Here is a 25,234-nt window from a genome sequence, read left to right as displayed (position 1 = left end):
AACCCAATTATAAGAAACTTCCTAATTTTACTAATGAGGAAAATGAGAACCAAAGAGATATGGTTCTTGGGGTGCGATGATATATATGGAGAGGATATACGTATTCCTATGGCTGATTCATGTTGAGGTTTGACAGAAAACAACAAAATTCTGTAAAGCAATTATCCTTCAATTAAAAAGTAAATAAATTTTTTAAAAAAGAAAAGAGATATGGTTCTTTATGACTTCCTCATGGAAATCCAGCTAGTTAGAGAGAAGGAGATAGTTTTACTAAGGGATGGTCTCAGGCTCTTTTCATGATAATAGGAATAACATCTCTGTGTTCAATCAAATCCGTAAATGGTTTGGCATATGGAATAGGATTTTTTCTTTCCTGCATTAATGAACTAATCTGTTTTAAGGTTAAATTCAAATCTTGCAGTATATTCTGTTAATGTTTTAAAATTTTGTTTTCCGGTTTAAAATATGTCATGTGCCTTTCAAGCTAGAAAAGACCCATTCACATTTTATTAATTTCTAGATTATTATGAGTACACTCATGAAGATTTGCAGAATGACTAATGTGATATAAGATTGTCACAGTGGGAAATATTCAGTGTGTATAGATAAGGTGTTGGAGGTACAACTGATTATCTTTAAAAAGAGGGTGGAAAAAAGGTTACAAGAGGCCAAATTTCTCTAGGTGGAAAATATTTTTCTTATAGCCATCAGCACACTTACAAAATCCACATCTGACTGCAAAGATAGAGTTGAAACCCTGAAAGCTGCTGTGATTACTATAAAGAAGCCCCAGTGTTGAACTAGACAGAGCATTTCACAGGAAAAATAATTTCCTCTGCCCGTGTTATGAAGGGGTTAATTATGAGACCTGAGATAAGGTGTTGGCACATCTAGGTACTTCATCAAGCCATGGAGTCAGGAAACAAGGGAGAATAGATGAAGGTGCTGAGGATAATAATCATGGCAAGTAATGATTTCCCTAGAGGTGAGCTGATCTATGGCCACAAGCAAAGAAAAAAAGGCTAGAAAGTACCAGAACATTACCTTGGAGTACTTAACAGACTCCAAAGCAGTAACCCTGTGTCAAAAAAAGGCCCATCAGCCTGCTCATTTTAAGTAAAAGAGTTATGCCAGAGTACAAGAGGGGAATGCAAAATTCACACATGAAATTAAACAGCTGAAAGGTATGATTTAACAATGCTCAAAACTCAATAAGCCAAAGATAAACAGCAAATTAGATGACTCAATGTCAGGAGGAAAAAACATCTTCCATCGATCCCATCGTCAAAAATTAATCTGCCTGAGAATGCCTTCTGCTCCAATCCCCGAGCTGATGAAGAGTGGAGAGATAGAGTAAAACCTATGTACGAACGCTTCACCTTCAGGCTAGACCCTGATTACAATCTCCTGTGAGACATTTCAGCATGAAGCGCCTCTCATGTTGGGACTACAAAATTAAATTGCGATCAATACTTTACAAAAATAATTGGGGAAAAATGTTCAGAAGTCGGAGCTGCACTGTGTGGCCACAAACATATGAAAGTTATTTTTTTTTCCTACCTTTCTGGGGGTTATTCTTCAGGATAGATCAGTTCAAAGGTGTCTCTTGACAATAGTGTTCTTGGAATGGTTTCGCTCACCTTGTTAGGGAATTTTAAAAGCAGAGGAGCGTTTACCGCTTACCAAGAGTGGGAGCTTATTGTTGTATTCTGCTTTCTTTTCTTTGGAGTGCTAATCTCAGCCCATAAATTCTTCTCTTCTCTTCCTTTGATGTTGATTTAAATTCCTTTGCAAATTAATTCTCATCATTAAGCAGAAATGATGAAAAATGTTAGATTCCAGTGAAATTTTAAAAAAACAAAACGCAAAAAAACAGAGGGTTGATTTTGAAAAATGTGCTTAAGATTGGGTTGTGAACCCTTTACTACATTTAAATATTGAACTCTGTAGTTAAATTTATGGTAAAAATGTATTGAATCAAACCTTTTCTTGCCTTGAGCAATGCTTTGCTTTCAGCTTTTCCTCCTTGTTTCCCTCTGAATGAGTTCTTATTTTTGGCAAAGATTTACTCTTTAATCCATAAAAAGTGGGGGAAGTGGAAAATGTAAAAGCCTATGTTAAATTCTTGCTTTTTCAATAAGTGGTCATTTTGAGTTTTATTTGAGAGTGATTTCAAAATATTGTATTTTTTTTCATTGCTTTCTTGGAATCTACATAGGCTTTCCTGGGTTTTTATTTGTGGTACGACACTCTGACAAAACAGACTACTAATTTTCCTCATGTGAATCATGTGTTATAACCTGAGTCACAGAAACAGAGGGAAGAAAGCAGTTGCATTAGGAATACACAATATGAGCCACACTAAGGTAGGTGGTATATGGCTAGCTCAAGGGGAGTACCGAACAGGAGTAATCAATGGCTTCCTGTCATCCTGAAGTGGGGGGATGTATTGAGTGGAATCCTAGAGGGCATCTGGACTGGGGGAAGGAATTAAAAGTGCTCTTATTAAGTGTGAAAATGACAACACCTTGGACTAGATTACAAACACTTGAGAAGGTGTGAATACCATTTAAAGTGGCCTTCATCAAGAAATGGCAGCACCCTCAAGAACAGGGGACAAGGGCAGATTTTATTGGGCAATCCCAAATGAAACAAACGTTTCTCCTGATTTTTTAAATTAATTTATTTTTTACTGAAGGATAATTGCTTTGCAGAATTTTGCTATTTTCTATCAAACCTCAACATGAATCAGCCACAGGTATACATATATCCCCTCTGTTTTGAACCTCCCTCCCATCTCCCTCCCCATCCCACCCCTCTAGGTTGATATAGCGCCCCTGTTTGAGTTTCCTGAGCAAGACAGCAAATTCCCGTTGACTATCTATTTTACATATGCTAATGTAAGTTTCCACGTTACTCTTTCCACACATCTCACCTTCTCCTCCCCTCTCCCCGTGTCCATAAGTCTATTCTTATGTCTGTTTCTCCATTGCTGCCCTGTAAATAAATTCTTCAGTACCATTTTTAACTAAGATAAATTTCAAATTGGTTCCCTTCCACCACTCTTCATGCGGCTGAACAACATTTTCACACTGTTATTCTGGTCAGAAAGGTAGAATGCAGCATGATTTTAACAGTCACTGGAGGTGAAACTAACAGAGATATGGGGGAAAATATATAGCAGGGTCAGGAGAGAGAGAAAGGAGAGACATTGAACCTTCTCTTGGACAACCTGTGACCCAAACTACTGTGTCCTCCACACACCATGCTTACACAAAATGCAGTTTCTGCTCACTCAGGAATATACTTTCTAGAACATGCTTCACAACTGCAACTGCCTAACAAGGATTCAACTCCTGAAATTCCAGGTCAGACATAGCTTTTCTAGAAAAATCTCCTTGAATTTCCCCAGCCCCATAATTAGGCATTCTGACCCTGTGTATATATTTATTATGGCATTTCTATATGAAAATTAATTTTTCTTCCATACTAGATGGCTTCCTTGGTAGCTCATCTGGTAAAGAATCTGCCTGCAAAGCAGGAGACCCCAGTTCAATTCCTGGATTGGGAAGATCCCCTGGAGGAGGGCTTGGCAACCCACTCCAGCATTCTTGCCTGGAGAATCCCCATGGACAGAAGAGCCTGGAGGGCTATAGTTTGTGGGGTCACAAAGAGTCAGACACGACTGAGCGACTAAGCACAGCACAGCACGGATGGTGATATTTCTAATAGACTGGTTTGTCTTTTATTCATCTTCACACACTCAGACATCTTTTCCAAAGTAAATAACTCAATTTCTTTTTAACATTCTTTCACTGATTTAGTTTTCCAACTTTTAACTAGCTGTATGTCACATAGGGCTTGCTGGTTGGAGTTCACTCATCTCTAGAGTGAACAGGTTGGACTAAATAAAGTGTCTTTAAGTTCCCTTCTGGGTCTAACATCTCAGGCAATAAAAATGATTTCATATTTTGCTAAAGAGCTAATCATAGTGCCTGCTCCAGCCATACCCAGTTCTACATGGTATAAAATAAGACTCTTTAAAAAATTATTGTTCTTGCTTATTTGTGTTGTATATGATACCACCTTCACCCTTGGCTTTAGCAATGGCCCCTCACCAGAGACATCGCATATTAAGTTATACTACATGAACTTGCTGGTATTTGCTTATTTCGAAATATGCAAGTGTTAATTTTAGGTGGATCAAACTAATACCTGACTATTCAGAGGATGATGGCATGGCTTCCTAAGAAAGCTTGAGTAAGATCAATCTGAGTGCCTCTCCAGAAATGAATAGTGAAACAAACCAAGAACCAGGCACCTAGCAGGATGTGGAAGCTGCAATATAAGACTGAAAAAGTGGGAAGCAAAAGATAGGTCATAATGGGAAAGGTGTCCTTCAGAGACAGAGTCATGGTAACCTGAAATTGTAAGAAAATAGAGTCCCATTTGTTAGCAGAAAGCATGAGATAAGGAAAAGAGATACACAACAGAGAGACTAAGTAGCAAAAGAAGAATGCAATGGAGAGCAACTGAACCATGTAAATACCACAGCTCTTTAGTATATAGAGATTTCCTTGGTGGCTCAATGGTAAAGCATCTGACTGCAATGTGGGAGACCCCAGTTTGATTCCTGGGTCAGGAAGATTCCCTGGAGAAGGGAATGGCAATCCACTTCAGTATCCTTGTCTGGAGAACCCCATAGACAGAGGATACTGGTGGGCTACAGTCCATGGGGTCACAAAGAGTCAGACATGACTTCAGGGACTAACACACACACACACACACACACACATACACACACACACACACACACACTTTAGTATATACACATGAATGCCAGCTACCAGAGTCCCACTGCCACCTTGGATCCACTGCCAGTTCAAATGGTCCTCAACTGTGATAGGGTTTATGTACTCTTCCTTTCTCAAGATACCCATCTTCCCATTATCCACCATAACTTGATGTTTTTAGAAGCAACCACTATAATTTGAAAGCAGATAAATAAAACAAATATTAAAACACAGTACCATCCAAGGCTTTAAAGCCTTTTTTTTTTTCTTACAAAAGATTTTTTATATATAAAAGCTTTTTTAAACGCTCAGTCCTTGGAAGGAAAGCTATAATAATCCTAGACAGCATATTAAAAAGCAGAGACATCACTTTGCGGACAAAGGGGCGTATAGTCAAAGCTATGGTTTTTTCAGTAGTCATGTATGGATGTGAGAGCTGGACCGTAAATGAAGACAGCAGAATGCTGAAGCTTTGATACTTTTGAATTGTGGTGCTGAAAAAGACTCTTCAGAGTCCCTTGGACAGCAAAGGGGTCAAACCAGTCAATCCCGCAATCAACCCTGAATATTTATTGCAAGGACTGATGCTGAGGCTGAAGTTCAAATACTTTGGTCACATGATGTGAAGAGCTGACTCACTGGACAAGACCCTGATGCTGGGAAAGATTGAGGGCAGAAGGAGAAGGGAGGGATAGAGGATGGGATGATTGGATGGCATCACCGACTCAGTGGACATGAGTTTGCGCAAACTCCAGGAGACAGTGATGGACAGGGAGGCCTGGTGTGCTGCAGTCCATGGGATCGCAGAGTAGGACACAGCTTTGCAACTCCGCAGCAAATAATGGTGGCTACAAGTTCAAAAAGCGTCTGTCAAGTGCCTGGCACTTTATGTATTATTTACATCCCTAAAGGAAGCTCTGCGAGGTAAGTATTACTAGTTCCACTTTACAGATGAGGAAACTGGAACTCAGGAAGAATGAAAGCACTTGTTCAAAGGCATACCTAGTAGATGATAGAGCGGAATTCAAACCCAGCTCTATTGTTCCAGAGTCTGAACTCTTCCCACCATGGCACACTGCCTTTTCAATCCCTGAAATACAAAGTGGTATTAGAATTAGAAAAGTTTACTCCAAGTCTCTTTGTGTAAGTCATATACAAGTTATCCACCCAACTAGAAACATATGTGAAAGATTTTTCAGTGTAACCTTAGTACTGGCATGATCAGCAAAGCTATTTTGATTTATATATTTCCTAATAAATCAAATGTTTGCAACAGCCTCAGGCCTCCAGGTAGGAAATACACCTTCTGTAGTGCTCATTGTCTACTAACCTTGGATTAATGCTCTGGAGAGAAGCACAACCTAAAGAAGTTTATTTTGTTCTAAAAATCAGAACCATTTGTGAATCCCATGGGAATGTCACCAGCTGATCAAAATAAACCAGTGAATTTTATACGGGATGCTTACACTGATTTAATTAAATGGACATGAGTTTGAGGAAACTCCAGGAGATAGTGAAGGACGGGGAAGCCTGGCGTGCAGCCGTCCAGGGTGTCGCAAAGAGTTGGACGTGACTTGGTGACTGAACAATGACAACAACTTGCTCTGATTAGATAATGGCCAGAGTATATGCTGGTGGCTCAGATGGTCAAGAATCCGCCTGCAATGTGGGAGACCTGGCCTTGACCCCTGGGTCAGGAAGATACCTTGGAGAAGGGAATGGCAACCCACTCCAGTATTCTTGAGAATCCCCATGGACAGAGGAGCCTGGCAGGCTACAGTTCATGGGGTCACAGAGTCAGACACGACTGAGTAACTAAGCAAAGCACATGTGTATAAAAATGTTATATTCATTAAAATCAAAATATGTATGTACAGGATATGGCAACAAGCATGACAGAAAAGATCCTGTTCTCATGGAATATGTTTTAATGAGGGAAATAAATCTTTTCAAAAAGGAAAATAAATAAATGTAATCATTTTGGATAGTACTAGCTTTCATAAATAAAATGTTTCAAAAATAAATAAGCTAAGTGGTGCCACCGAACTATAGAGTTAAGGATGTTTAAGTTAGTACTTTTATATTATGTGACTTTTACCACAATAAAAAAAAATTTAAAGCTATAGTAAAATGTTAATGGTAAGGTCTCATGGTGGACATTCAGATGCTCACTATAAATTTTGTTTAATTTTTCTGTATCTTTTACAAAAAATTTGAAAAAAAAATGAGCTAGAGTAAAGTAGAGAGAAAAGACTATATCAAATAGCAGTGTCATAGAAACCTTCTCATTATATTTGAGTTAAGGCCTGAATAATGAGCAGAAGGAAGCCACATAAATGTTACGGGAGAAAGATTCTCAGGCAAAGAGAATAGCATGTGTAAAGGCTCCCAGGGAGAGGCAACCTTGACATGTTATCAGAACAGAAAGAAGAACTGTGTGGCTTGAGTGATATAAGTGAATGGAAGAGTCAGAGAAGATGAGATTGCAGGCAAATGAGGTAGAAACTCATAGGGCACAGAAGAAGTTTGGATTGTACTCTAAGTGAAAATGTGGAAATGCTGAAAAATTTTAAGCATAGGAATGACCCGAGGGCACATCAGTGCAAGATGATCACCATAGGAAGACCATCTGAATTTACTTATATTCTTCTATGTTGAAGATCTTCTATGTTGAAGATCTGACACTTCAGTCAATGTATCACTGCCCAGGGTATAGTCCTGAGACACATAGGACAAAACTTGATTTTTTCTATCACATCAATGAAAATGTATCTCTTAAGATTAAACACACCCTAATCAAGGACTTAAGGATCTATATACAAAACCAGAATGTCTATATTCAGTAAGACCCCTATATACAAATGAGGTTCTTTAAGTCTAATTTGTTAGGTCCAACAAAGTTAGTCTAGGTACCCAACTAACACAAGCAGGTATATAGTACTGAACTGTAATAGATTTATAATACTTTTCAAGCAATACATACATAAAAAACAAACACAAAAAGTAAATATTTTAAATCTTACAGTACAGTACCTTGAAAAGTACAGTAGTACAGTACAACAGCTGGTATACAGGGACCGGCACTCATGTTCACAGTTCTGAAATTTCCCAACTTGAAGGTTCGTATGTAGGAGACTTACTGTACTAATCTGTAATAAATTATCAGAGTCCAGAAAACTCAATGTCCTTTGGCTACAATCCCCAACATTTCTCTCCACTTTGCTAATGAATCGGGAATAGTACAAGTCCACTGACTAAAACCATATCTCCTCAGGAAAGTGCTCAGATGAGCACACAATCAAGGGGGCCTATGACACTCTCCCATGGCCATGTGCTCACAATTAGCAACCCGTCTTCTAAGGGAAATAGTCTTTCTCTGGCTCTCATATATTTGATCAGATGATCAAGAAGTTTGCTAACCTGGGAGCCATTTTGCTTCTTATCCCAAGACTTTGAATATCTATCCTTGGGGTACATATTGATCTTTCAGTGTAAATCCAATTTCATTCATGTCTAGATTCTTGGGGGTTCATCCCAAGGGAGACACCCAAAACTGATAGCAAATGGAAAAAGGAGAATGTAGAGGTAAGTCAAATAATCAATAAAAGGAGTGTAGGGACTTTCCTGGTGGTCCAGTGGTTAAAACTCCACACTCCCAATGCAGGGGACAAGGGTTCGATCCCCGGTCGAGGAACTAAGATCCCACATGCTGCACTGTACAGCCAAAAATAAGTAACCAAATAAAAAGTTTAAAAAAGGACTGACTCCCTGACTTCCTGACTCTAAAAGAGTAGGCATATTCACTAATGGAAGTTACGGTATCTTTAGAAGTGATTGACAACTTGACTTTCATTCCCTTAGGAATCTATTCTCTCTCTCAGCCTTGCCTCAACTATATCGATTGATATTGATCACAGTCAAAAGGCTTGGCCCCAACCCATTCCAGACCTACAAGTACAAATCCACTCAAGAAAACCATTCTTGGCTTGCTTTCTTCCTCACTGTGATTTCTATCTGCATGAACCCCCTGTGAATCCATTCTATTGCCTCTATGGTGTTCCAGATTTATTCTGACCTCAAACTTCATATAAGAACTCCTAGGATTTCAGATTGGGAACCATTTTGTGAATCCCCTCCACCAGATTTACAGATGCAGAACCAGAGCCTGAAAGATTAAACAGCTTGCCAAACTGAAGATTCAGTTCAACGCACAGACAGAACCAACACTCAGGTCTCCTGATATCAAGTGGAATATCCCTGGTGGCTCCCATGGTAAAGAATCTGCCTGCAATGCGGGTGACCCAGGTTTGACCTCTGGGTCAGGAAGATCCCCTGGAGAAGGAAATGGCAACCCACTCCAGTATTCTTGTCTGGAGAACTCCATAGACAGAGGAGCCTGGTGGGCTGCAGTCCATGGGGTCCAAAGAGTTGCACACAACTATGCAACTAACATACACACACACATCCTTTCCATAAGATTTTACCAGTGTCACCAGTTCACTCAGGGCTATGCAAGGTTCCTGTATCATCCATTTATTTAAGTTGGGGGTTTATGGCTGGTAATAACTTGGTATGCTTTTTCTCTTAGATAACAGTTTTATTTAATGAAAAGACTAATTCAGGGAACATGATAGGTTAAAGGGGCAGTAGTTTGAGACAAGATGTACTAGATATTTCAGATTCTTCTATGTGAAAGGCTGTGACCTACAGCCCAGGCTGAAGAGCCGGCCCAATGCAGACCCCATAAACCAGAACTGATTGTATCAGTGCTGACCATGCCACTCAAGTGGGTCAGAAACTAACGATAAAAAAATGAGCAATTAAAATTCTTCTTTTTAGGAATTTGTATTGAGAAGTACAGAGAGAACCAGAGTGAGCAATAAGGGCTGAAGCTACAAATAAGGAAAGTTCCTCAAGTTCATGAAAAAGTGAAGTTACAAGGGAGATGAGTATGGTGAGTAACTATGAGTAAGATGCACGTAAGGAACTATCAGTAGGAAAGGACATAAATATATATATTTGTATATACATACACACATGAAAGAATCACCTATTTGATAATTACTCAGAGAGCCACAAATACACAGAATCTTAATCATTGCTTCCTGGGAGGAAGAATAGATAAGTCACAAACACTTGTCCTGAGGATGCTGGAGATAGTTATGGATACATCTGGTTATCTAACTCTATTTCTCTCTGAGTTCTGGCTGTCAGGTCATTTGACTGAGTGGCTATCCCTGGATTCTCATGAAATTATTTTCAAGTATATAATTTTAATGTTGTAATACATAAATAACTCAGAAGAATGTCTATTCTTTCTATGAACACTGTCTAACTAAAATTTAAGGGAATGAGTCCACCTCAGTGCTGTATGCACATAGCCCTCACTAGAAAGTGCTGTTTTATTCACATAATAAATGAACTATTTGAGGGAACCCAGTGATGTTGGACATGGTTTCTGTCTACCTCATACCATATCAAGGGATTAGACTTGAATGGACTTTGTGTTTTGCCTTGTTATATCATACAAAGATTTCATATTTTCAGGTATCCATGAAAATGTCCTATAAATAAGCCTTTACTTCAGAGATGAAAATGAATCATTGTAAAAGACTGGGGCTTCCCTGGCAGCTCGGATGGTAAAGAATCCACCTGTAATGCATGAGACCCAGTTTCAATCCTTGGATGAGGAAGATCCCCTGGCAAAGGAAATGGCAGCCCACTCCAGCATTCTTGCCATGGGAAATCCCATGGACAGAGAAGCCTGGCGGGCTACAGTCCATGGAGTAAAAGATTAGAAGATAATTTGAAATAATCAACATTTTACAGCTTAAAGATGATTTGATAATGTTTAACTGTTCAAAGATATCCCAATGAATCAAAGATTCAACAGGAAAAATACCATTAGTACTAAATGACTATATTGCTGTCTTTTCCAACCCAGCAAGCTGTTGGGATTTAAAATTTAAAAAATTTAACCTGTAGATTTTTTAATGAAATACACCTATTTTTCTCCAGAAATGAGATTATTCTATGAAACTATGCTTATTGAAATTTCTAATTGCTACAAAGTTCAGATTTATCACAAACCACACCCATCACCCATGTCCACATCCTTCACCGTGTATGTTCTTGGTGTGTACTTCCATGCATACAGTCCAGAGGCAGAGGATAGAAGTAGTTAGAGGGAAAAAAAGAGAACTAGTTATAGTCAGGATTTTAGCTGTACACTGATAAAGTTGTAGATTATTCTGTCTTTTTTAAAAAATAAACTTTGACCAGAAACCAGGACCATTCTTGAAATCCAAGTGGCTTTAATTGTTTCTAAATAAAAATTCAGAATGACATAAATACTGAATGGCTCCTGGGCAATGTGTCACTGCAGGTTAAATACATTTTGCCCTGGAGGCTGTAGTTCATAGGGACTGAAATTGGTGATCCCAGCTAGTCCAGAGTGGATATTAACATACATCACCTAACTGTCTCCAAATGTGACCCTATTTCACTATCAGTGTCTCTGTCTGCAGGAAATTGTTGCTAGTGAGAGAAAAAGAGGGTGGAGGAGAGATGTGAGGGCCCTGTAGTTGTGGGAAGGGCACACTAACAAGACTGAAAAACTGGAAGCTTCCCCTGATCTACTCTTTGCACTCTCCCTTTTTTAAGAATAGGAATAAGAAATAGCATCTCCTTTCTTAGCCTAAAGGGAGCATAAAGAACAACCTCCTCTAGGAATGCTAGGACATTTCCATTTTTCTCTCTAGTATTCTGATATTTTGTTCCTAGAGAGGGAGGAAAATTGCCTATAGGATTTTTTTTTTAAGTTTATAAAATCAGCATTTACCCATTATTGCCAAATTTAGCTCCTTGAAAACTGAGAGAAAAGAAAAAAAAATTGGCATAGGTATCTGAAGGAAGACTAGGTAGGGAACATTCTAATCCTTTAGGAGCCAAACAAAATCTATGTTTCTGTACTATTAGCTATAGCATAAAAAGGCAAAGTCAGGGGCATTAGCCCCATTGGGGCCAGTTAGCTGGACTCACATTCAAGGCCACAGAATATGTATCTAACTTTGCTGCTGGCAGTTAATTATATCAACGACCATCAGGAGGAATAGAAGAGTGTCTTCTAGTGCTTATTTTAACTTTGTCTAACTCTTTCAGCTTGGCTGTTATCATTGTCAAAAAATAAAAATAAATTGGAAGTAATTTTAAAATCATATCAACGTTAAATGTAGACATATTTATGAGCTGCTATACAGACACAGCTTTTGTAAAATACAACCAGGTGTCTCTTTTGTAGATGAGATTTTAGTATTTTGCTTTTCCAAAACTAAAATCAAATAGTCTACTTCAGTCTCATAGTTCGTATTGTGGTTTTCTCATTGTAGCATTCTCCAGAACAGCAAAAGCAGAAAGCTTATAAATGTCATATTAAATAATCATGAGAATTTTTAAAAGTCCTGACAATTGTTTTTGTTTCTTATTTCTATATTATATTATGGGCAAATACTCGTTTTTAACTTTTCTTGGATAAAACCTTCATTTTTAGAACAGGAAGAAATATTGGAGCTTTGGCATATTTTCATTGTTTCTACATAATAAGATATAAAATGATTTTACAGTGTTATAAAAACACTAGAGTTTCAGGGTTAAGTGAAATTATCTTAAAAATACTATAAGAGAAATACTATGCTATTCACAAGGGAATGTTTAATATAAGTTTTTAAAATACACATATTGGAAATGGAAAACCAAGATTTGCATACTGATAAGGTGATGGGTGGTGATACCAACTGTTTAATCAACTGAGTAAAGATAAACATGACACAATATTGCAATGTGTTCCAACATAGTTTTCTGTTTCATCTGTATTTTTGAACAAATTTTAAAACAGTCTGCTAATTACTATTTGGTGAAACTGTCTTGACAATGGACTCTTAAAGGTTGCAAGAAAAAGGTATTTCCTTCTGTCCTTCCTTCCATCCTTCCTTCTTCCTTCCCTCCCTCATCTCTTTTTCCCCCTCTTTTCCTCCTTCTCTCCTTCCTCTCTTCAATGTGTAAATATGGTCAGATCCCATGTTGTATCTGCAGACTAAAGCAGAAAATTCTAGAAGACTGAGAGAAGTCTACTGACTGCAGGAAGTCCTGCTGAAGCCAGGAGTATTCAAGTTTCTTTAAGGTTCATGAGAGAAAATAAAACTAACATTTATTGAGAACATACCATGTGTCCACACTGTTCTAAGCTCTTTACATAGATTATCCTATTTAAGTTTCATAAAACTTCACTTTCTATTCTCTAAAAAATTGAGGCTCCAGAGAAGTATAATAACTAGTTCAGAAGTTTAGACAGATAATTTATTATAGAGTCAAAATTCATTTCTTTACACTTCTCCTTTGTGAGCAGGTTTGACACAAAGCTCTGAATCATTCCTACCTAAGCGTTTCCAAGTTGAGAATTCTGGAGAGAGGGTGTACAGTTTAAAGCAGTGACTTTTATCTTTGTTCCCATAAAGTGTATTTCAAGCATGAGAGACACAGTCAGCACAATTGACTGGAGAAGATAACGTGATCATGTAAGCAGATAATGTAATGGGAACACACCCAGACATGAATGTATCAGTTCAGTTCAGTTGTGTCTGACTCTTTGAGACCCCATGGACTGCAGCACGCCAGGCTTCCCTGTCCATCACTAACTTCCAGAGCTTAACCAAACTCATGTCCATCAAGTCTGTGATGCCAACCAACCATCTAGTCCTCTGTCGTCCCCTTCTCCTCTCACCTTCCATCTTCCCCAGCATCAGGGTGTTTTCAAATGAGTCAGTTCTTCGCACCAGGTGGCTAAAGTATTGAAGTTTCAGCTTCAGCATCAGTCCTTCCAATGAATATTCAGGACTGATTTCCTTTAGGATGGACTGGTTGGATCTCTTTGCTGTTCAAGGGACTCTAGGGAGTCTTCTCTAATACTACAGATCAAAAACATCGATTCGTCAGCACTCAGCTTTCTTTATAGTCCAACTCTCACATCCACACATAGCTACTGGAAAAACCATAGCTTTGACTAGATGGACCTTTGTTGACAAAGTAACGTCTCAACTTTTTAATATGCTGTCTAGGTTTGTCATAGCTTTTCTTCCAAGGAGCAAGCATCTTTTATTTTTTATTTTTTTCCCATTTATTTTTATTAGTTGGAGGCTAATTACTTTACAATATTGTAGTGGTTTTTGCCATACATTGACATGAATCAGCCATGGATTTACATGTGTTCCCCATCCCGATCCCCCCTCCCATCTCCCTCTCCACCCCATCCCTCTGGGTCTTCCCAGTGCACCAGCCCCGAGCACTTGTCTCATGCATCCAACCTGGGCTGGTGATCTGTTTCACCCTTGATAATATATATGTTTCAATGCTGTTCTCTCAAAACATCCCACCCTTGCCTTCTCCCACAGAGCCCAAAAGTCTGTTCTGTACATCTGTGTCTCTTTTTCTGTTTTGCATATAGGGTTATCGTTACCATCTTTCTAAATTCCATATATATGTGTTTGTATACTGTATTGGTGTTTATCTTTCTGGCTTACTTCACTCTGTATAATGGGCCCCAGTTTCATCCATCTCATTAGAACTGATTCAAAAGAATTATTTTTAATGGATGAGTAATATTCCATTGTGTATACGTACCACAGCTTCCTTATCCATTCGTCTGCTGATGGGCATCTAGGTTGCTTCCATGTCCTGACTATTATAAACAGTGCTGCGATGAACATTGGGGTGCACGTGTCTCTTTTGGATCTGGTTTCCTCGGTGTGTATGCCCAGAAGTGGGATTGCTGGGTCATATGGCAGTTCTATTTCCAGTTTTTTTTTAAGAAATCTCCACACTGTTCTCCATAGCTTTTCTTCCAAGGAGCAAGCATCTTTTAATTTCATGGCTGCAGTCACCATCTGCAATGATTTTGGAGTCGCCCAAAGTAAAGTCTCTCGTTGTTTCCATGGTTTCCCCCTCTATTTGTCATGAAGCGATGGGATTAGATGCCATGACTTAGTTTTCTGAAAGTTGAGTTTAAAGCCACCTTTTTCACTCTCCTCTTTCACTTTCATCAAGAGGCTCTTTAGTTTCTCTTCACTTTTTCCCTAAGAGTGGTGACATCTGCATATCTGAGGCTATTAATATTTCTCCTGGCAATCTTGATCCCAACTTGTGCTTCATCCAGTCCAGCATTTCTCATGATGTGCTCTGCATATAAGTTAGATGAGCAGGGTGACAATATAGGGCCTTGATGTACTCCTTTCCGATTTGGAACCAGTCTGTTGTGCCATGTCCAGTTCTAACTGTTGCTTCGTGACCTGCATACAGATTTCTCAGGAGACAGGTCAGTTGGTCTGATATTCCCATCTCTTTCAGAATTTTCCACAGTTGGTTGTGATCCACACAGTCAAAGGTTTTGGCATAGGTAATAAAGCAGAAGTAGATGTTTTACTGGAACTCTTGCTTCTCTGATGATCCAGTGGATGTTGGCAATTTGATCTCTGGTTCCTCTGCCTCTTCTAAATCCAGCTTGAACATCAGGAAGTTCACGGTTCATGTATTGCTGAAGCCTGGCTTGGAGAATTTTGAGCATTACTTTACTAGCATGTGAGATGAGTGCAATTATGTGGTAGTTTGAATATTCTTTGACATTGCCTTTCTTAGGGATAGGAATGAAAACTGACCTTTTCCAGCTCTGTGGCCACTGCTGACTTTTCCAATTTTGCTGGCATATTGAGTGCAGCACTTTCACAGCATCATCTTTCAGGATTTGAAATACTCAACTAGAATTCCATCACCTCCACTAGCTTTGTTCACAGTGATGCTTCCTAAGGCCCACTTGACTTTGCATTCCAAGATGTCTGGCTCTAGGTGAGTGATCACACCATCACAGTTATCTGGGTCATGAAGATCTTTTTTGTATAGTGCTTCTGTGTATTCTTACCACCTCTTCTTAATATCTTCTGCTTCTGTTAGGTCCATACCATTTCTGTCCTTTATTGAGCCCATCTTTGCATGAAATTTTCTCTTGGTATCTCTAATTTTCCTGAAGAATCTCAGTCTTTCCCATTCTATTGTTGTTTCCCATTCTATTGTATGTATATATATACACACATATATATATTTAAGAGTTAGTATGTAGTGTCCACCATCTGTCTGGTTTACTCACTCTGGGTATTCATAGATCTTGACAATGGTTGTCAGTCGGGGTCCAGCCAGCTTATACATCTAACTCAAGCAGTACCTAATGGGGCTCTTTAGCTCTGTAATTGTGAATGACTTGCTTTTCTGGTGTCTCAGACGGTAAAGACTCTGAGCACAATCCAACCCAATCCAACCTGGGTTCGATCCCTGGGTTGGGAAGATCCCCTGGAGAAAGGAATGACTATTCACTCTGGTATTCTTGCCTGGAGAATTCCCTGGACAGAGGAACTTGGTGGGCTACAGTCAATGGGGTTGCAAAAATTTGGACATACCCAAAGCTACACTATGAAACAAACTATAAGATTTCCCAAAAGTCTTCTTGTGGCTGAACATCTGAGACTATGTTAGTTTTAATGTTCAGAAGCAAGAAATCCAAGATTGATGGTCACATGATTAGAGTGGTAAGAGAAGGAGGGATGGGTAAAAGAGAGTCAAAAAGGAGAAAGAAATACAGCAATGTAAGAAAAATATGGTGATCCCCCAGAATTCCATTCCTTGTACTTCTTTCCTTCCTTCCCATGGAAGTGGGAAGAAGAGTTACAATAATTAATTAAATTATATTTCATGATTAATTCTGTCTTAAGGCAATGAAAAAAACTGGCAACATTATGTTTTTTTTAAACAATCATCAGAAAGGGTTAATCGACATTTTCTCTGAAAGGAACAATGATGTTTAAGCTAAATGGTTTTTAAAAAGCAGACAACAAAAAATAGCCTCAATAATTCATATTAATTCAAGTCCTATGGTTAATGAGGCAAATGGAGTGCTCTCAGAGGGGAATAAAAGAGCAGCACCATCAAGAAGCTTCAAACCACTATTGGCAAAGGATACTGTAAGTCCAAAATACCCCCTAACCACCTACTATTCATTCTTTACACTCAGGAAAAACTTAATATCATTCTAATTTTGCAGATGGTAGCTAAAACAGTGCCTATACAATTATAACACAAACAAGCAACTGCTTTTATTTTTTGTTGTTATGGTTCTTAGCCTTCATGTTGTTAGCCTTCTTAGCCATCCAATTTGTCTGAAATGTACACTATATTAAACTTCTACTCATTTACTCAGGCACAGAAATAGTGAGACTATGATCAACTTATACAGTCCAACAGTTAAATTGTTGTCAGGCTAAAGATATATCAAAGTTGAAAACCAAATCAGGGATTGGATTACCAAATAGCATGATGAATAGTCAGTCTGAATTGTTTAGAAAGATGATTGATTCCTCAGAGATCAATATCTTAAAGTCTAAATACATGTTCATTTTACTAACGATAATTAGACAATGGCTATGTAGCATGTGTTAAGTACTATACCAGGCACTAGGTATGGAAAAAAGAATAGAACTTTTCTTTTCGTTTCTAAAATTTGCCATACTATTCTCTTGGATTTAATGTAATATGCAACCTACTCTAGTAGCACCATACTTTGCTGAAAGAAGCAGGGGAGAAAGGAGAATTTAGCTTCTTAAGGGGAAGTTCTTTTCTGAGCTGAGTTTTAATGAATGAGGAAGAAGGAAGGTAAGAGTGCATTCATTCACTCATTCACCAGGTATGTACTGAGGATCTGCTGAGTACCAAAAATTTTGTGATATGTTAGGAATGTAATGATGATCAAGGTATGATGTCTGCCCTTAGGTTGCTTAGAGTTTGTTGTGGACTCCAACTATGTAAAGACCTCGCTTTGCCCCAACACACACACATACACACACACACACACACAAAAGACCCCATAGACTGTGCCCACCAGGCTTCTCTGTCCATGGGGATTCTCCAGGCAAGAATACCAAAGTGAGTTGTCATGTCTTCCTCCAGGGGATCTCCCTAACCCAGGGATGAAACCAGGATCTCTCACATTGCAGGCAGATTCTTTACAGTCTGAGACACCAGGGAAGCCCAAGTATACTGGAGTGGGTAGCCTATCCCTTCTCCAGGGGATCTTCCCAACCCAGGAACTGAACTGGGGTCTCCTGCATTATAGGCAGATTCTTTACCAGCTGAGCTACCAGGGAAACCCCAAGTTAATTAATTCAAGGAAAGGTAAATAAGTTGATGCGGCTGGAACACAGGGTGCAGGGGGAACTGTAAATACCTAATCCTGCCCTCTCTTCTCTTTTCCTACAGCTCACTGTCGCCGCCACTGCCCTCGCTGCTTCATTCTGGTGCTGATTATTTTCCATCACAGTATTTTGTCACTTTATCCTAATTGGCCTTTTTACCCTCAATTTCACTAACTTCCAAACACCATCATAGAATTCTACTTCAAAGACTTTCATTGTTTCAGGATAAAGTCCTCCATAAAAAATCAGAACCTTTCACAAACTATCCCCACTCATTTACCGAGTCCTCCGGCCCCGCCCCCAATGCCTTTCTTTGCATCTGATGCTTTTTCTCTACCAACTGCCTTAACCCAGTGACATCTTCCTCCTTAAATCTCCAAGCTTTTGTACACTCAGTTTCCTGTATCTGGACTGCTTTTACTTCTTTCTGCATCTAGGTAAGCCTCCTCATCTTTGAGGACTCTCTCCTTTAGGAAGCTTCTCTGACTCTCCCAGCCCACATAGGTGCCCCTCCTAATGCAGTTGTGACTCCTCTGTCCATGGGAGTTCCCAGGCAAGAATACTAGAATGGATTGCCATTTCCTTCTCCAAGGGATCTTCCTGACCCAGGGATCAAACCCACATCTTTTGCATTGGCAGGCAGATTCTTCACCATTGAGCCACCAGTACAGTCCACCCCTGCTATGGACTCCCATAAATCTACAGCTGCTGTAGGGAAGTCCATGCTGTATCATTTTCACTGTTGTGTTGATTTCATTGGGTCTGAAGCTCCTGAAAAATAAGAACCATATTTTTGGTTTCAGCACCATCAACATCTTGTACCATGTCTGATAATAGTAACTCTTCAAATATTTTTGTTTAGTGAATGAATTGTTGATTCAAGTGTTTGATTCAAGTATTTTAGATGGTGTGCTAACATTTTATCCTCTACATCATTGGTCAATAAATAAAAATGTAGCTTTTTTTTCTTAAAGGGTCAGAGAGTAAATATTTCAAGTTTGGTTTCTGTTACAAATATTCAACTTCGTCTTAGTAGCACAAAAAAGCCATAGACAGCATGTAAATGAAGGGACACAGATATGTTCCAATAAAATTTTATTTAGAGAAATAAATGACCAGCCTGCAGGCTGTCACTTCATAACCTTTCTTCTATACCATAAGTCACAGACTTATATCCCGTAGATCAGATCTGCTGCAAAACACATTGTTGTTATTATTGTGTTGAGAGATGGTTCTCCATGGCTCTCACATATCTCTGTACGTCACAAGCAGAGGCACTGTCATCGCTGCTTCACCTAGCTTTACAAGGATATTTGTATAGTGAACAGAGCTGGAAGCTAGAGACAATGTTTCTTTCTAGGGTAGAGGACAGACAAGCAAAGTGCCCATTATAAAATATTCAGGTTCAAGTCCAAGGTTTCTCTCCTTTAACACAACCCACTATGTTGTAGGTTTCTTACGACCCTCTTCATATCACCTTTTGGCAATTGGGCTCCAGGAACCAGGAGAGATGTTGACACTGGCTGTTTCTATGACTATGAATAATAAAGTCCTTCATCCTTCCTGCATTCCACCAGCATCTATGAAACTGTAGCAGGCTAAAATGTAGGACAATAAAGCTTCTGATCCCTCATAGCTCTTGACAATTTTTCCTAAATCATCCTTTAAATAAGTACAGCCAATTATTTAAATTTGAGGGATTTTACTTTAAACAAATCCCAATTTTTGTTTTCTCTTGGCAAGTAGAAATATTTGGTGATATTGGACCTTTGATTCCCCATGACAACAAATGGTGAGAGCTGAGTGACAGTTGTCTCCATGGTGGCCATGCAGCTCAGCTGTTTCCTGATCCAAGTTGTTTCACTGATTTTATATTCCTTTTCTGGCTCCTATGGGTTTTTTATTTTGTGACCTCTGCTCAAGGCAATAAGATGCCATAGAATGTGTTTATTTTAGTAAGTAATTGGATCTGGGCTTTAAAAAGATGACTCTGATGACAATGTGTAAATGAATTATAGAAGAAAATCTAGAATGAAATGTGGGAGGAAAATGTAATATTCCAGAAAAACATATGAAGAATGAAATGGCAAGTATTGTAGATAAAAAGGAAGTGTTTCTAAGGAATTATCAGGACTTGGTGCCATCTTGGTATGACCTATATGGTGAAGGAAACCACTGTGAATTATGCTTGTGATCCATTGGATAGTAGTGATGCCCTTAATTGAAAGTGAAATTTGGAGGAATTTGATATAGCTTTGATGGGGAAAGGAATCCAAGGAAATGCTAAGGATCTGAGGGACCAAACTTAAGGAATCTAAATATTTACCTATAGATATTAATAAGCAGTTGAGTCCATCACCCTGGAGAAGTTTGGCAGATTGCCTATGGGTGAAACTCAGGGGGATTGTGAAGCCTGAGAAAATAAATATAAATATAAAACTTGGTATCTCTGGTGACTCGTGGTAAAGAATCTGTCTGCAATGCAGGAGAACTGGGTTTGATCCCTGGTTTGGGAAGATCCCCTGGAGAAGGAAATGAAAACTCACTTCAGTATTCTTGCCTGGAAAATCCCAAGGGTAGAGGAGCCTTGTGCGCTACAGTCCATGGGGTTACAAAGAGTTGGACATGACTCAGAGATGAACACACACACACACACACACACACACACACACACACATATTGCCTAGTTGTCTCTCTTTCTTCTGCTGCTGGGTGTTGATGCCTTTCATTAGACTTTAAGGGACCACTGGTAACTCTCTAGCTAAGATTGGCTGAAGCTAAAGACTTGGGACTCATCTAGAAAATGGTTGAAATTACCCTCTGGAGTGTGTGTATGGTAAGAAGATAAGAGAAGAGGGCTAAGAAAAACTCATTGGAGGAATCAAAAACAAAATATTTTGAGGAGACAGAAACAGGAAAGTTTCAAAAAAAGAATGTCAAGACTTCAGAATGTCAGGTAGAGTAAGGCCGGAAAAAAAGGCCATTAAATCTGGTGACTGGTAGTCTAAGCAGAAAGCCAGACTTCAGTGGGATTTTTAAAAACAGGAAGATTAGGAAGTGGGGGCAGCATGAGTGAGCTATTTTTATGGGTTGTTTGAGCCTGAGGATTAAGTTGAAAGATTGGATTTTAAGAAAACTTGGGAGAGTTGTTCAGGATGATCAGACACTTGAATATGTTTGAAATTGAAAAGTAGATACCAGAGAAAGAAAGTAATTAGAGATATTAAAATAAGGGCAAAAAATATTACATGTGAGTACTCAGAGCATCTTTAAATTCCTTATTTCTCCCCACCTCTTCAGGCCCCATTCCTCATCTCCAGTCTAGCTTTATCAGCCCTATTGGGGGCATTGTTGTAGAGAAGAACCAGATAAAAGATTGAATTTGCATCAGAAAGTGTAAGAAAACAAAAAGAAAGAGTAGAAATTTACTGGAGAGAGAGAACACAGACCAAGTTTGAAGGAAGGAGAAATGTTGAAACAGAAAAACGCCCTCACCATAGGCAATTTATGGCGGGGAATTGAAAGTATGGAGGTAGAGAAAGAAGAATCAAAGTAGCAAGTGAGAAAGTGGTAGAACAAGAATAATGGTAAGTGGATTTAAAGAGTGGAAATGTGGATTTTACTTTATTTTATTTCTTTATTTATTTGGCCACGCCATGCAGCATGTGGGATCTCAGTTTCTCAGCCACAGATTGAACCTGTTTCTCCCTGTAATGGAAAAAAAAAGAGTCCTAACCACTAGACTGCCAGGGACGGCCCTAGAATTTTAAACAAGATTTCCTTTCATGATTTTTGTAAAGTGAAAGGAAAGATCTGGATTTCTTTTCACTCCCTTTGTTACTAGATTGTATTTCTTTGAGTATTGTGCAATATTTAGATTGGACTCCTTGGGGCTGCAGTATTTATTTGGGTTACACACAAAAAAGGCAGAGGTTACTTAATAATACACTTCTGAGCAGGACCAGAAATTTCTCTTCCAGAAGGTATTTCATACATTCGACACTCCAAATCCAAGCCATAGTATAGCAGCAGAGTTTAGACTGACAAGATGCACAATTCTAAAGTCAAAGGTAGAAAGGAGACACAGTGTTGAAAAGAAAATTTCCATGTTCTTTATCTCTCATTCTTAAAGCCAGGAGAATTGAAGGAAAAGAAAGATGGCAGAAAGACTGTCTTCTATGAATCACCACCTCTGGCTCTTTCCACCCTAAGCTTGGGGAAAGAGAACAAAGATTGGAAATGGGGATGTGGGTTGCGGGATGGAGGCAGAGCATCCTTGAGTGAAGCAAAGCTAAGCATGAAGAGAAAAGTAGGAAAAGTACCATTTGGCCAACTGTTCTTTCCTCTTTTCCTTCCCTTGAAACCAATCACATCGACACTCCTTTCCAACCCAAACTATTCTAGGGATTGATAAGGACAGAAGAAAAGAAAAGTTTAGAGACAGGATAAAACTCACCTCGATGCAGGAGATGCCAGAGATGCAGGCTTGATCCCTAGGTCTGGAAGATTCCCCACATGGCAACCCACTCCAGTATACTTGCCTGGAGAATCCCACGGACAGAGGAGCCTGGTGGGCTATAGTCCATGCTGTCTCAAAGAGTTGGACATGACTGAAACGATTTAACACACACACACAAGGAAAGAAGAAAAGAAAGGGAAAAGAGAGGACCAAACCTGAGGGGTTAAAATGTTCATTTAACTTCTCCTTCCATTTTCTTCATTTTTACTCGTTACCATCCATGTCAATCTATGATGATGCTATTTGACTTGTGTCTATGTCTGCTCCTTAATGCCATACTGCTCTGCCTCAAGATCCTAGAGCTGGAACCAGTGGCTTGAGAAATTCCATCTTCCTCTGGCCATCTTGTAGGAAGGGCTCTATAATCTAGGTCTAGGATTGCAACAGGCAAGACATGCCTCTGATACCTGAAACTTAAAGTACAGAATTCCTGTTCCCTTAGTCACATGGTTTTTGCCCTAGATTCCTTCCAATTCAGACAATACCTCGTGTAATATATGTGGAAGAGGGATAACCAAGAAAAGAGGGTGTTGCTTCTATTTCCAAGACTTCAATTAGGTTTTTAACCATTTAGTAACACTGTCTTTGTTTGACTTCATTGCTTTTTGATATTTACTTAAAATTTAACATTAGCAAAGTACTACTGTGAATTGGTTTATTTTTCCGTTTTATCAATGACAAGTTTATCAATGACTCTTTTTAGTTGTATGAGGCTTTGGGGGCTACATTTGTGTGCCTATTTTTCATTATATTTTAATATATTCAAACACTGTATAAAACAGGAAGATATTGTCTCAATTAATGTAGCTATAAAAATGTGTGGATTAAAATTCTACTGTAAGAAAACATTGTTAAGGTTAAATTAAGCAAGAGGTATAATTCCACACAATTGTGCTTAATGGACAGATAATTTCAAAATTAAATTAAATTTAAAAGCCATAGGTTCATAATTTGGGCTTAAGTCAGCCTACGTATCTGAAAATCTTAGTAAGTAATTGGAATGAGTCTATGTAAAAAAAAAAGGATCATACTTTTTTATCCTGGCATAAAATCTATTCATCACCTACCAAAAGAGTTAAAAGGCCATATTTATAATGTATTTGCTATCATTTGCCTGTGTGCTTCTAGTTATTTTTGTATCCTGGAACCAGTCTGTCTTCTGCAATCACACAAAATAAACAGCAAAACATGGCTTTTATTTGTTCAGATTTGAGCTGTAGACATTGCTTCTCAGTAATATTAAATAAGTTATTTAATTCACTTCTGTTTAAATATTGATAAAGTTTATTATTTGTACTCCAGATTCTCCCACAACCTAGAATAATTTAGATAATTAATAGAATTTTTGATACATTTTAGAATAATTTAAATTAATATTTAATTCACAGTTCTGTTTGATATCATATAAAGTAATGATAAATATGAGTATTTTGGCAACCCGTAATTCTTTAATAGCATTCTCTTATGGAGATAAAATGTTTAAATATTAATTAATTTAGTATTATCAGAACTGCATAGTTATTAGGCATTTCCAAATTTGGAAGAATTTTCATTACACAGTAACTGGGTAATGGAAAAAGAAAACCAAAAATCCTCCTCAAGTCCTTATAAAGAGGACAGATCAAATGAAATTTTCTAATCATCTGGAGATGTTTCATAATTGAACACTTAGTAGTCATTTCCAAAATAGCAAATATAAAGCTTCATTATTGACTAGGAAATTTTCAGAGTACACCCACATCTGTCTCTATACCAAATAGGTTTTCATTACTCAAGCAGCATATGGCAGTAAATGAACCAAAAAGAACATGTTGCATTATTTTTCTGCATTAAGTGCCGACATTATCTTTGCCACACTGTGTGTGTGGTTTTGTGTAATAAGAATCCTTTTAGAGACAGTTTGGAGATACACGTTCTATTCTAACTGTTACCTTTTTGAAGAAGCCCATTTTCAAAGTAACATACAGTGTGTGAATTATGCCCAATCTAATTATCAGGCAGTACTTTGGGAATTTACTCCTAAATAGCTGCTATTAACATAAACAAGTCAATTTACATGTCACAGTAAAGTTCAGGTTAAAATAAAATGTATAATGGATTTCAGTATATTTGTGATCTACTGTAACTATGCTTTTATTTAAAAAAAAAAAAAGCAGAATAGTAGATGCACTGATTTTTCTCCGTATAAACTTTGCTCTTATAATAGCCATATGAATACTTAATCATAGTTTTCACCATCAGCCACATATGTTTATTGTTGTTATTTAGTCGATAAGTCATTTCCATCTCTTTTGTGACCCCGTGGACCATAGCCCTCCAGGCTTCTCTGTCCATGCGCAATCCCAGGCAATAATACTGGAGTGAGTTGGCATTCCCTCCTCCAGGGGATCTTCCTGGCCCAGGGATGGAAGCTGTGGCTCCCTCTGTGTCACGTGTATTGCAGGCAAAGTCCTTCAAAGCAGATAGATCTCTACTCTGACAACTATTCTGAATTAATTTTGCCTCAAATCTTCTCAGCACCAAGCGTAGAAATCTAGAGGAAAAAGCACTCCCATCAAAGGGCAGTGACGCTTGGCCCACAAAGCAGATACTTTATCCATTTTGAAATGAGACCTTGTAAAATGGGAGAAACATTA

This window comes from Odocoileus virginianus, chromosome 23 (assembly GCF_023699985.2).
Source record: "Odocoileus virginianus isolate 20LAN1187 ecotype Illinois chromosome 23, Ovbor_1.2, whole genome shotgun sequence".
NCBI classification, from domain to species: domain Eukaryota; kingdom Metazoa; phylum Chordata; class Mammalia; order Artiodactyla; family Cervidae; genus Odocoileus; species Odocoileus virginianus.
Note: the sequence above shows the minus strand (reverse complement) of the source record.